Genomic DNA, 14,985 nt, shown 5'->3' with positions numbered 1-14,985 from the left:
CACCTTCCCACTAGACAGGTCGCTCAAAGCCTTACCCAACCTGGCCTTGAACACTGCCAGGGAGGGGGTATCCACAGCTTCTCTGGGTGACCTGTGCCAGTGCCTCACCACCCTCAGAGTAAATGATTTGGTTTTCGTATTTAATCTAAATCTATGCTCTTTCAGTTCAAAGCCATCACCCCTTGTTCCATCACTACATGCCCTTGTCCAAAGTCCCTCTCCAGCTTTCTTGGAGGCCCCTTCAGGTACTGAAAGGCTGCAATAAGGTCTCCCCCTGGAGCCTTCTTTTCTCCAGGCTGAACAGCCCCAAGTCTCTCAGCCTTTCCTCACAGGAGAGGTGTTCCGGCCCTCTGGTCATTTTTGTGGCCTCCTCTGGACCCTCTCTAACAGGTCCGTGTCTTTCCCGTGTTGAGGGCTCCAGAGCTGGACGAAGGACTCCCGGTGGGGTCTCACCAGAGCGGAGCAGAAGAGCGGATACAGGTGGACGTTTCCGGGCATCCTCTACCCTCTCTCACAGCAGCCACAGAAACGGCAACTGTAAGCTGGACAGTCACAGAGACAGTCTGAAGACATTTTCCACAGCTATTCTGGAGAGTGATACCTCAAACAGGATGAAGCCACAAGTAGTTATGCACCCAACCCACAGATGACCTCAGTGTTTTAAATGAAATGTTAGATAAGTCAATTCCAATATTTCAAAGCACTTTAGTTTTCGTTTAAATGCTCAGTGTAAACTCACGCTGAATTTTAAGTGACTGAAGACGTATTCCATTACAAGGTTTGAATCCCCTTTGGAAAGCACGCATACACTTAACATCCTACAGGTAAAACACAGAACCAAATATACTGTATTTTGGTATAGAATGGTTCCAGCTGAGCTAGCCTATACGGGAAATAACCCCAAATTCCTGTAGCTAAAATGATAAAGGTAAAAAAATAAAGGTTTTTATTTAAAGTATTATTAGTATGACATTAGTATTACACATTCTTATTCACTATCAGTAAAACTGAGAACTATTACACATGAGATCTGCTCACCATTTTGGGCTACAAGTGAAACAGAACTAATAACACCCAGGTTAAAAAAAATAGTCCTCCAGAGCAAATAAAAGGCTTGGTGGAGCAGCTGTACTCTATCTGGCCTCAGGAGCAATTGTGTGCCATTTTGTATCTTGAAATAGCTGTATCTTGATACCTGTCTATCAAAGAATAGTCCTTAAAACACAAAAAATTCCATTCCAGAGATTATAAATCCACTAAAAGGAACTTGCACACCCATATAAGCAGATATGTTACAGCTTATTGAATGTATAAATGTATGCAAATAAAACACATACGTAATAAGCTAAATAAGAAAAAAAAAATTCTCCGCTTCCAATTACTTGCAAAACGGCAACTAATCACAAAAACATGCATGTAAAGAACTGATTCTGGAAAACACAGTCAACTGATACCACGGCATGTGTTTTGTAGAACAGGACTTTCTGAGAACGCTGCAGAGGTGCTAAAGCAAATTGTTGTAATGTCACTGCACAATGTGCTGTTGAGGTTTTATGGTCACACTGCGCCAATAGTCTCGGGAAGTTATTTTGCATTCTTACATAAACTTTTTTCCCCGACCCTGTTTGCCACAAAAAAGGGCTTTCAATAATGTACAATCTTCTGTTTATACACAGTACAGGAAAAACACGACAAAGCCAAGAACACAATCTCTACTTTAAACATATTTTAAAACTAGATTTCTACAACTTCATATAAATGAGAATAAGCTGTTAAAAGCTCACCAAAAAAGAGCATAACCTTCCTGTAATTAAATGGCAGTGTTTTACATGGCACTTTTTAAAATAATGAAAATAAAAAGAGTAAATAAATAAATCCATCCAGCAGACCCCTCCCAACTACTTGAGGCTTACCCTGCAAATTAATGTAACAGTAATAAAACCTGTGCCAGCTGGAATCCTTTCTTTCTCTGGTTTTGGCATGAGCAGCAAGAGCAGGTATATGTTTGAAGAAAAACAAAGTAGGACATTTTCCACCTTTAGTCACGGGATGTTAATTGAACTCTGGCAAATGTTTAAAGATATTCTCAAAATGTTCAAGAAAGAATTAAAACCAGTTGGGGCTAAGCAACAATCCATCCTTCCTCCCCCTTCCTCTCCCCCCAAACATCTGTTCAAACTTATACTCCAAAAACCACAGTGAAGAACAGTCATAATTAATGTTATTTTGGCTTTTTAGTTGCTAGGCCTGCATTCTGAGGTTAGAAATACAAAATACAAGTAAAGGGCACTATTACTGTACTTAAGGACTCTCCTGATGCATGTAACAAAAAGGTAGTTTTTCTTTCCCCTTTTTTCATAAAAAAGAAGAAAAAAGTAGAAACGGTATCAGGAAACAGTTTCATGTTTAAGATAAAGGATTACAATAAAAAGGACCTACATAAATGAACTACAGTTTATGAAGCTATGAAAATACATTTGAGACGTGTTTTATAACATTGGGTTAAACATGCTTTACAGCTGTACAAAAGCCATTCAGCCACTTACAGTACAGGCCATAAAACTGCTAATGCACACAGTCCTTACCCACCCCGACTGCTGTGCGCTTCGCCTCCATCAGTGCACAAACCCAGCAAGGATGCACCGAGCTACGACCAGGCTCCAATCCAAGGAATCGCTGCTATCGTGCAGGTAACACTCTCACTACACGAGGAGCACCGCTGATTTCAGCAGAATTCAGCTACCTGGGGATTTCCAAGATGCTTCTGGGCCGGACTTTGGACCCTGATGAGTGAACGGGCTGTATCACGCCCAAGGGATCCCACGGCAGGCTGCCCATGGACGACCAGGGTGCGGCAGAGCTGCAGAGACCCGGGGCAGCTCAGCGCTCTTTCAGCAGCTCCAGGCAGAGGGAATTTCATGCTTACGAGCCCCATGAGGGTTACAAATCCCTGACCAGCAACGAGGGAGGCAATGGGCAATGGCAGATTCTCCACTTCAATGCACTGAAGGGCAGGACGATTTATTTTGCACGAAAATATACTTAACGCTTCTCTGTACCTGCTTTTAAATGCTCTGACCATTTAAGAAACTCCATCAGTGTAACCTGAAAGACAGCCCTAATGACGACACTCAGAATTACCAGTAAGGACTAAAAAGTCTATTGATTACTGAGCCAGAATCAAGGCTTTTGTCATCCTGCCTAGGCACAAAATCTACAGGAAAGATCTGTTATGTTTTTTAATTAATCCTACATCATGTTTCTGAGAAAGAAATGCATTTTTAACACCTGGTAAGAGCACATTAAGTGAGGACTCATGTCTCCTCTCTCTTAAAAACAAAATTCTGATAAAATAAAATCTGCACTATGCCTGGTGTGCTGCCACAAACCTTTCTTTACAGCTATCACTGTTTCAATTAGGTGTAGAAAACCTATGTTAACAGGCGTGAGTTGTTTCAGATGTATCACTGGGCTGAAGTTGAAATGAAAGTATTTTTCAAGTTGTTATTTTCCATTGCTCCTTGGCTTCTTGTATCTGTTGGCGTTAGAGGCAGAAATGTTCAGAAACTGCCATGAATGATGCTGTCTGACTATCTATGGAAAAACCTTCAAGAAGGAGCCTAAGCTAGCATGGACAAAGCACCAGGCTTCATCTCCAGCAAGAATTAGGCCGGTGTCTTTCACCTGCCAGGTCACAAGCGCTAAAGAGGCAAGAAAGTAGTTTTGGGGTCATCAAATGTTTCCTAGCCTTTAGCTCAGCTGGTAATACACTAGAGCTACAAACCACCCTGTTTCTCCTAGAATTTTACATCATTTTCATGATCACATACTGGCTAACATCAACTCATAATACACCATTTCCCCTGTGAAATAAATCTGTCTGTGTTTTAAGTCATTGAGTGTGAAATGGTATGTTAGTCCTTGCTTTTTTCTGCCTCCGATTTGCTTTGGCTACAGTGCAAGGCAAACTCAAACATTTGCTGAAGTTTCACCATCTTCAGCACACTGAAGTGCTGCCCTAAATAAGTATGCTTTTTTTCCTGCTAGGCAGTGTAAAAACTCCTTGAAAACCGTAACTGCTTTCAGTATGCAGACATACAGCACTAGTATAGCTAGAGCTATTTTTTTCAGTTCTCGAGGCACTGCAATGGTACAAACAAATCCCATTCCAACTTGCAGTGTAATATTTTATACATATATGTATATATATGTGCATATACATAGGCATGATTTAAATAAGCACCTAGAAGTTCCATGTGCCTAACTACAGTTCTCAACTTTCTGAAAAACATTTGTGCTTTCAGTTAGTAATTTCAAGGTAATTAGCAGATAACTTATAAAAAAAACCAAATCCTTGCACAAATTGGCCCTTGCAGTATAAACACACAAACACAAATGCCGTCATTGTTACCCAGACTACTGAAGTTCCTTTTCTGAGTGTCAAGCTATTCCTACTCTAAACCAGTTATGCCACAAGCTGTAAAAGGCAGGCACAATGTGCTTTCCACACAAAGTGTATTTTTTACACATTCGGAGGAAGAAAGGTCCATGTACAGTGGGTGCACTTCTACACCAAAAAATCCCATCACAAATTAACACAGAGATAAGCTTTACTTTAAGCTTATTGTACATTTTCTGTGCTCAATCCTGTTAAAAACAATTTGCCAGGTTAGACTACTACGATGGGGATTATAAAACAGTTCCTGTGCTTGGAAGTACTTTAAATCTACAAGCCATGTTTCTATTGCTGCTTTGTAGCTCAAAAACCAAAACTAGTGATGATTTTATGAGTTGTTATAGTCTAGACAACTTGGTTAGTTTTGAATGAAATTGTTCCCTGGGGAGAGTACTGTGAAAATTCCCATACAATTAATTACAGGTATGTGCAACTAAAATACAATTCTACAGCACAGTAGCTTTACAATTGCTGGTGCAATTTACGTCTCTATGCAACAAGAATGCGCTGCAGGGGCTGGGAAGATGAAGTACAACAAACACGAGTTTACATGTAAAGCTACCTATAGTGAGCGAGATGAGATAAATAAGATGCAATTCTAAATTTTTGTTGTACATTCTCCTCTGGCAAGATTCAGAGTTCTACAGGAAAGCACAAAATCTGGCAACTGAGTCAATCTTCCCAGAACATATTTTTATAGCAAACTGGGCTCAACACATTTTTACTGCCAAGTTAAAGAGCAAATGAGAAATTTAAAGAGAATTATAAGGGAAATGCACCCATAAAGCAGGAAAAGGAAGAAAAACAGAAAATGCAGAAGAAAGCTATGAGAAGAATTGTGACCAAAAAAACCTCACCTTTGCATATTTTCCCCTCACAGCACAGCCCTGTTCTTCCCCATCAGCTATTTCTACCTTAGTCTTAGTCCTCTATATAGACTTACAAATGGCCTTTTAACTTTAAAAATAATTTCAATTTTTATAAGCATGACTTTAAAATAATTTCATTTTGTGAAGGCAGTATAGGCCTTTTTGTACTTAGGTTACAAGTTAGTTTAGGATGGACTTAAAAAAAGGACTACGTAGGGGAGGTTATCATGGTATGTGTCCTTGTGAAAACCATAGAAGAAGTTAATCACGGGAGAATCCCCATCATTTTGCTCCATCTTTACAAGGTTATGGCCTTGGATCAATGGCAATCCCAAACCTCTGAAGAAGTGAGATGCTCATGGGTTATGCTGGCTTATCTAGCACAGCCCTGCAGAAATACTCCAGGATCCGTACCCCCAAGCTACAGGACTTTGAAAGAACCGAAGTCAGGCGCCTGGGGCCCTATGCTCTTCGCAAACACGTAACCGACACTCCTCTCTCACACGCTCCATCCGCATTGGAAGAGGTGGCCTTTAGGGAGTCCCAAACCCACTGTGAAACAAAACAGACAATTCCCATAAGGCAAAGGGGAGCTGGGGGTTACAAAGTCCTCAAAGACTACAGTTTAGCCTAGGAGACAAAAAAAGAAACAAAAAAGGACACCATGGACTCCCTTTTAAGAGAAACAGTCATCAAGCCTGGGCCAACTCATCCTGCTCTTCGGGTCCAGCCAAGCTGCAGAGCAGGTACCCAGGTAATCACGCAGCTAGATTTCAATAAATGGCATGTAACGAAATGGTACAAAGGAGAAAAATCAAGATACGCTTTGGCAGTTGAAAGATAAAAATGAAATAACAATAGAAAAGTTCTGTTTATAAACACTTGTCCTGTTTAGATTTCTTCGGCAAAATCTCTCTCCCTTTTACTTTCTGCACACCTAATCCACTTCCCCTCCTGACTCTTGACCCTCCGGAACACCTTGGTGCTAGAGCCCACTCCACACTCCTACAGGACGTTACTGTTTATCTCCAACAGTAAGTAAGAGAAACTAATCCGTCACTGGAAGTTACTTTTACTTATTGCCACCACTTTATCAGAATTCCACGAAATTCTACAAAAACTGGTCAAGAAAACAGGAGCAACAAGAGTTACAAGCAGTCTGCTGGTGGTCTCTCGGCAGAAGAGACTTCCAGCTGCTTCGGGACATCAGGATACAGTTACTTCCATACAATCTACTTGGAAATCACTGAGCCACAAATTCATGCATAATGAACTTCTTCATGATAATTTCAAGCTGTTAGATTAGGGGCTATAAGTTAGTGATTATTATTTGCCATGCAGTCACGGCTGAAATATGACAACAGCACTGTTGCTGTGCATGCAATTCAAGATCATCTTTGCTCCAAAGATCTTTCAAACTTAAGTTTCAGTATGTTCTGGGAATGTAATTCTTTTGGTTTGGTTTTGTCAGTGAGTAACCAATATAACACATACTCCTGCCTCTCTAAGGAACCTGGATGGCAATCTGACAGAAGATGACTGCTAGAAAAAAAAAGATCAATTTCTGAAGTACTTAACCAAGCACAGTGACAAGCACTTGAGCATTTTTCACTCTGAATTACTGGAAGAAAGAGCTGAATATGTATGAAGTTAGCGCCTGGACCCCTAGAAGGTGAATGTATCTTGCTCTGAAAAAACAAGATCTTTTAGCTGTTGCTGGGATCAAATCCAACCTGTGCTAAGAAAACCCCTATAGGAAATAATTGCACTTCTACTTACCATTTTTCATTGTTATTGGAAACCCCCTACTATAGCTTTATTCCTTAAGGCAGAAACTAGAAACTACCACAGATTTTACTTATTATTCATGCTCAGTCACAACCTCAGCCAAAAGCTCATGCTAAAATCTCATTCCATGTCTAAGCACACACATATTATAGTTAACTCACATGTTGATCAACTGTTTTGCACAATGCCATTCATTATTTTTTTAATTATTATATATGTATTTATTTTTTACAAGAACACCCGCAAGGCTCTGCTAGAATAGGTGCCTCAGACTGCTAAATGCTGGGCAAACATATGTATGTATTAATTAGCATGCAGGATTAACATAGGCCCCCAAACCTGCAATTAGATGGAACCATTTTGGCTCCAGTAATTATGAAGAAAGTTCACTTTCGTCATCTGCACAGAAATGTGAAATCCTGGCACCAGTGAAATCCCTCAGAGGGAAGTTCTGCTACAGACCACAATACAGTTGCCTGAAGGTATTTTATCATAGATTTTATCGGACCTTGTAGGCCTGAAATACTGAATGCATTCAGACAAACTTTCATTATGTTGGAGTACAGAATTTGGTCTTCATTTTGTGAAGTATGGCTCAGTTATTTGCCCATACTGTTTATACAAGTGTGGGTCTATATATCTGATTTTTAATAAAAACATAGCATACAAGTTCTTCAGTCTCTGAACAGGCAATTAAGCAAGTAGAAACTTCTGTCAATCTGAACAACTAATGAGATGGTTCCTCAGACATCTGAAAGTGTGTTTTTTCAAGCTGCATAAGAAGTTGGTTGGTTCATCCTTTACTCCGCTAGACAGCCTGTATGGCAAACATACAAAAATGTACCGCACTCAGCCCACTTCTCAGCAACAATTTAATAAAAAAGCCCTGGGATTTGATCTCCTATTTCTACTTTTCATTATTATTTCAATTACATCTGCATGACAGTACGCTACGTTAACATAAGGTGTAATAATTGAACCTGAGCATTTAAAACGCACTAACACAGGTGAAGAGTTTTTCAAGTGAATGGCTAAAGTTAGGCTTTTGGGCATACATAAATACTGGAGCTTGCAAGTCTACAAGTGCAGAATACTTCATTCCATTCTGACAGAATGCTTCTTAAGCGTTGAAAGTCAGGCCTGAATTTGTGGCATGATTTTCAAAAAGCCATCAACGTGTACTTATTTCCACTGACTTGTTCCAACTCCCAAGTCTAATTTCAAGCACCTTTAAAATCTTAATCGAAGAGTGTTTTGCAGTGCACTATCCCAAAAAAAAGAAGCCTGCCACAAAAGAGCAAGCTCTCTCTAGCCGTAGTAGTATCGAGCCAATCTGCACTGCCCAAAGAAAAGGCCGTTGCAGATTCTCAAATGAGTAGTGGATTTAATGGTTCACAGTCTACTCTGATTCAACCTAACACGGGGTTCAGAAATGCCACCTGCTAACAAAAGCCAAAAAGACTCTGATAGAAACAGCAGCTCTGCTACAAATTCAGATTCATTTGGCTACGTATTAATAGCACATCCATAAACAAAAGAAGTGTGAGCACCTAACTCCTCCTCTCAGTCCTCAGTTCATTTGGGGGGACCCCTGTTATTTTACATTTCTACTGTCCATTTGAAATTTATGAAGCATCTTAGCTGAGCAGATCTCTTTTTCTTGCTGGATTCTGTTTAATGTGCTGTTCTAGCACTCTGTGTAACAGCTGTCTGTACCATATGATTACTTCATTGTTAAAAGCCTAACGTATGGAAACTGTACCGAAACGTCAGCTGCTTTGATACCTATGAAGAGGAATGAGCTTTTGCATTACAACAAGACAATGCATTTTTTAAACAACTTAAAGTAACAAAAATTAAACACATATTTAGAATCTAAACCATATTAAGTTTCCGGCACGCTTGTTACTCTATTTCAAAGCCTATTTCCAATGACTGGTTACTATTTGTGTTTTTGATTGCTATTACCAGCAAACAATGGGTGGTTTTCTTTCAACTTTTGCATTCTTGGAAAAGAAAAGGGAATAAATTCAAGAGAAGACCCTTGGGATTCCTTTATGAGTTAACCATGGAGGCAAATGCTGTACAACAGAATTATAGGAACGATATCTCATGTCATTAAGATAACATTATTTGAGATAACAAGGTTTATTGGGAAAACTCATAAACTGCCACACAGTGCTTTGCTTCCCAAAACCAAAGCTCCCTCAACAGACAAGTCCTTAATGGACCAGAAGCAAGGTGGATCCTTACAGATTCATTTCTGAATCCCAACTGCTTTGGCAGGAGCAGAAAGGAGATCTTTAGCTGTAATACACATACTTTTCTCCCCTGTAAATTAGTCCCCATAGAGGCAACAATGAAGCTCAAAATTATTTCACCAGTAGCAAGAATTCTTGTTAACACATGAAGGAAGCTCAATTTTTTGGTCACTGTTTTCCCAGTAGTTGCATTTGAATACTGAACAAAATCCATCTGAATTAGAGAAGAGATTAACAGGCTGAGTTATAAGAATCTATTAATTTTATTGAATGTTTATATATACACTATTTTAATCTTAGAAGATATTCCCTAATGATGTAAAAGCGACAAGATTCTCTTTAATTTAGTTTAAGTAAACTTCCAACAAACAAATATATTTAAAATCATTGTATATATTTAAGAATGCAGGCATGCTAGGTATCAAAAGTTCTTCTAATTACACCAGGGTGTGAAAATACACACTAAGTGAACACTGATTTTTTTTTTTATTGAAAATATATTGAATTTCACTTTCTGTCTTTAAATCACATTATATAAAGTCATGGTTCACCACTATTATGACTTATTAGAAAAAAATTGGCCCACTTCACTTTATATGTTCTAACTGGCTGAAACAGCGCAGTTTTAGAATTACTGACACAGCTACAAAGCGGTCTTGATTTCAGTTTAAGAATATGCTCCATATATCTAAAAAACTACTCAGCTACTATAGATCTACTAAATAGTCATTCAAATAATGTCCTCAGATGGTAAATGTAATGGTTTCTGCATCAATAATACTAACTTGAAAGCCTCAGTCACAGGGTTTTTTTAAAGTCTTAAAATATTGCTGTACTGAATTTCTAAGCACGTTATATTACAACATCACTGTTTAGATCTTAGATTCCTTAAAGGTTAAGGCAAATCCTACAAATTATTTTTTACTCCAAATTAATCATTACTTTCATGTTTTACTACAAAGAAAAAAAAAAGAGATTGAAAGGCTGGGTATTTTCTGTGGGCTGAAAATAGGGTTACTTCAGTAAATACTGAGATCGGACTAGTGGAAATTTCAAAGAAGTCTGTCATATTAAGGAAAGGTAAAATCTTTCAAATGCAGACAATCAAAAATGACTGCACAAATATGACTCCCCAGAAAGGCATTCATTCTAATTAATAAGATAAACCAATACTTAGTCACCTACTTAAATGACAGCTGCAAATCAAAATGGGACTTGCCAATTCCCTCATGGGGTCAGCTACGACCACCCATGAAAACTTCACTCTTTCATCTCCTTTACAAGTGGAAGGACTGACAGACAGCCGCAACTATTCCAACCAACCATAGCCTCCTCAATGCTTGCTGCCAGGACTGGCTGCCATCCACTGCCCAACACGATCAGGCAGTAAGTGGGTCTATAAACCTATTAAAACAGCATAAATGTTATAACTTGTAATCTATTAACATCAAAATAAACAGGAAAGGAGTTCTGAGAGCCAGTTTCTTCAGAGCAAAATGTAATGCTAATTATGAGGTTTTCACATATTCCAGCTTTTTTAGAGGGGTGGGCAAGCCATTAAAAAGCCAGTTGGTAGTATTAAGCTCTTGCTTCAGGATTTATAAGGTGGCCAAAAATTCACTCCAGGCTGAAATCTACTATCCCAGGCCTGGAATCATTTTTTGGAGGGGGTAAAAAAAAAAAGGGGGGGGGGGGGGGGGGGAGTTGTCATAAATACGGAAGAAAAAACAAACACACACAAAACAGTGGTTTCAGATGATTTTTGGCACTCCTTCAATGCAAAAGTGGCGCGCTTTTTTTGAAGTCTGAGACTTATTAATATGAATTACTTTGTAAACTAAAATTGGGACCAGGTTATTTTAATAATGAATTACCAATGTTACTATCACTGAATCATTTTTAAAGCTTTTCAGTATGAAGAGATATAGTTTTCAAAGGAATGTCAATGCTCTGACTTACACTCAAAAGCCAGGAAGTCAGGGGTGGAAATTTCATCTGTGAGCCACACAGATGTATGAAAACATTTAAAAAATTAACAGCGTATGTTAAAGATGCAATGTCAGCCCCGTTTTTATCCGTAACTAGACTTCATTAGTTTTGTGGGTTTAAAATTGACATTTAAAAATAAAGGCAACACAAGTTTTTGTGACTTAATTGACTGCTCCTTAAATAAAGAGATATTTCAATGTTTGCAGACTGTTAACATCTTTCCAAAATAAGCTATGTGCTGGTGCTACTTAGCTATATTTCCCTATCACCCTAAGGAGTCTGTATTGCTGATGGAAGCCATTTCTTCTGCTAAATCCTGCCTGTGAACTCTAACAAGGGCATTTCAGCCTACTAAACAAAGTCTCCTGGGAGACACTATTGTTAAAACCAAAACTGGAACAAATTTTTAAAGTGAACTTTCTGCAATCATTAGAGGATGCAGGTCTTAAGCAGAAGAGAAAACTCGTTATAGGAGAGGGAACAAAAAGCCAAATGTAAGCAGAGAGCACATGCCAGTCACCCTGAGGGAACAGAGGGGAGGTACCGAAAATAACTGCTGCATTTCTGGTTCCCACCAAAGCCACAAATGGGCCGTTTCAGAAGACTAACACATACAGAGTCTGCAGATAAATACATGTCTACCTCATTACCTGAGAAGAGCCTTAAAGAGCACACTTCTTTGCTGAGTATTTCTGCTTCTACATGAATAATCTCGTTTATGCAGAAGAAGGTGCTATACATACACATGCAACATTTGCAGCATGTATGTGTGTCAGCTTGGAAGCTGCTCAGCTCTGTCTGTGAATTTGGCCCACAGTCTTTTGGCATGGATTTTTACTGCAAAACTTAACAAACATTCTCTGCAGCCAAACCACCTTGAACTGTTCCTTATCAAATTTCACAAGCTAAGTGGGTTCCAGCCTGGTCAATACATGGATGAGAGATAATCATATGAAATTACGGTTTGCTGGAAAATGGCAACAGTAGCTTAACAGCATCAGGAAATGGCGGGACTTAGCTGTAAGGACATGCGGAGAGGTGACTGGGATTCAGGCAGCTGCTGGCTTCACCCGAGATAAGACTTATCACACCTAGCAAAGACAAGACAAGCAGCATACCTAAAGGAAGGATATTGCATGGAAAATGGGACTCAAAGCCTACTGAGGTTCCTGCTTTCTACCTTAAACAAGAATGGCAAACAGCCATATAGGACAGACAGTCTCTGCTGAGGGACATGCATATTTGTATGCCATCTCACCAGCCTGTAAGGCATGCTTTCTCTCTGGCATCTGAAGTGGCACCATCTTGGAGTTACACCTTGTGCAGTAACAGTAATGCCAGGCACACTGCTGAAGTCTGGTACCCTAACAAAGTATCAAACAAGTGAGATGGGAAATAATAAAAGAGAAACTGCCATTCTGAATGTTTCATTAATAAACTGGGTCAAAGAAATCCCATTTTATTTTTGGCAAAGTATGGGTCTAAAGGATGATGAGGACAATGATTATATTTGGATGCAACAAATACTTAACATCAACCCAGATGACGCCCTTTCGGACAACCTAAGGAAAAACAGCTGCTTTTTTTTCTGAAGTTACCACAACATACATGTTTACCTGTATTCAAAGATGGGTTAACAAGAGTTTGCTCGGAGTACAAATCAAACAGGATCGCACAGAAGGAATACACAGCAATATTCTTCATTCTCACTGGATGCAGTGGAGGGTATGCCTGTAGGGCTTGAAAGGTGGGTAGGCACCGCGAGGCTGAAATGCAGGATGATTTACATGCTCTAAATTGTTTCCCTGAAACAGATCTTGGCTAACTAGCCTTGGTTTTATCACCTTGCTAGCTGACTGCCATATATACTTGCTCTTCAGGGAAAAAGATTTACATCAGCCAGTAACAGACATGTGAGCTGCCTATCTGAAATTAGTCTGCTGGTCTTCCTGAGCTCCCTCTGCAGGCACTGCACCAACAGAAACTCACCCGCGGCAGGATTCGGAGCACCTCATCTATGAAAGTTACACCTATAATGCAGAACAAAATCCTGTGCCAAGCAAACACTGTGAAAAAATTCTGTAGTTATCAGAAAAATCTCAATGCTTATTTTGGATCCAGAAAAACCTTTAAGATGATAAAAACATAAATTCTGGAGTGAGGCTGCTGAAATGCAACTCAGCTGATAGCTGATAATAATAAAAAAATCTTCAGAAAGAATATACGATTTTTTGCTACAAACCCTAACCTTGGAACGGGGCTCCAATGAGGAACTTGGAACAGAGGGTGCAGAAAGTGGAAGCTGGAATTATTTATAACCTAGCAGGCAAGACTCCCAGAAACTCAGCCAAAACAAGCTGATTCTCCTAGCTACAGGTAAAACAACATTCTGAGTAACTTGAAAAGTTTGAAAAATATATAAATAAGTATTTCAGGAGACAGATATTGGATTTTTTTCTTTAGTATTTGATGGAACATGTTTCAAAGAGTACATAGCTAACCAGTGTTCCTAACAGATACGCAAAGTCATACTACCTGACCACACCATGAATTAGCCTTTCCAGGAGGAGCTGTACAAAAAATAAAACAAAAGAAAGCAGAAATTCCTTTACATCTGTAGGATGTCAAGGAAATGTATCAGTTTGTTTCAAATAGGAGATAATTAAGAAAATACTTAATTCTAAAATTTTCAGTATTACATTAGGAATTTATCATTTAGCTGTTCTCAAATTCCTTCCCTTTTTCATATCCAAGGACACACTGAACAACCAATTCACTTCAGAACTTCCCAGAGTGTTGCAAGGACCACTATAACTTTTCCATTTAATCTTTAATACTAAACCATTAAATAGCTTATATAAAACACATGGCATAGCAGTTTATCAAAGCAGGGATGCTCATGTGATTTCCTTTTAAGAAGAGTATGTCAAGCCTATTTATTCCAGAACAGAACGGGTGTATTATATACATTCAGCTTTTTAGAAGGCAATACTGGTATTCATTCTGAATCGTTACCAGAATTATCTGACAAGATCTCTACCTAATGTAAACCAGACTGACTTGGGCCAAGAGATCTGGTTCAGCACAGCAAGTAATGTTCAGCTTCCCTAATCAGTACAAAAAAATTCCCAGGAATTTTACACCTGGGAAAACCACTGGCATACTTCTTTTTGAAGAAAATGCACATCACTTCTTTCATACATCACTTTCTTTGAACACAGTTTCCTAATGAAAGTCATGCCTACATTATGACAGCAGCTGAACATTATGTGGAAGATCCCGACCACTTTTACTTGTATCTTAAACTGTGACTGTACCATGTGCAGAGCTCTCCTACTGATACGTAAGGGGTCTGTTGCACATTTGTTGTTTCTGGTAAGGTCAGTTTCTTTGTGTAATAATTTCAGCTGTGATTTTTAAAGTTAATGTCCTTCTCTGCTTTACCAAAAGAGTTTGGAAACAAACACCCAAACACATTTTAGAGATTGCAAACCAAATGCAAATAAAACACCTCAAAGCTTTTGTGTATTTTTAGGGGTTTTTCCCAATGCCTCAGTACATCTACCGTTCTCCAAATGCCATGTAGCAAAATTGCTAGTTTATTTGGGATAAACGAAACAGT

General features: G+C 39.0%; 1 protein-coding gene across 1 annotated transcript in view; it reads right to left on the bottom strand.

Moving 5' to 3' along the window:
* JAZF1 (JAZF zinc finger 1) overlaps positions 1-14,985 on the bottom strand; it is a 196,760-nt gene that overhangs the window by 16,110 nt on the left and 165,665 nt on the right. The window lies entirely within an intron of this gene.

The sequence above is a fragment of the Opisthocomus hoazin genome, chromosome 4, assembly GCF_030867145.1.
Source record: "Opisthocomus hoazin isolate bOpiHoa1 chromosome 4, bOpiHoa1.hap1, whole genome shotgun sequence".
Taxonomy (NCBI): Eukaryota; Metazoa; Chordata; class Aves; order Opisthocomiformes; family Opisthocomidae; genus Opisthocomus; species Opisthocomus hoazin.
Note: the sequence above shows the minus strand (reverse complement) of the source record. Positions and strands in the feature narration are given on the sequence as shown.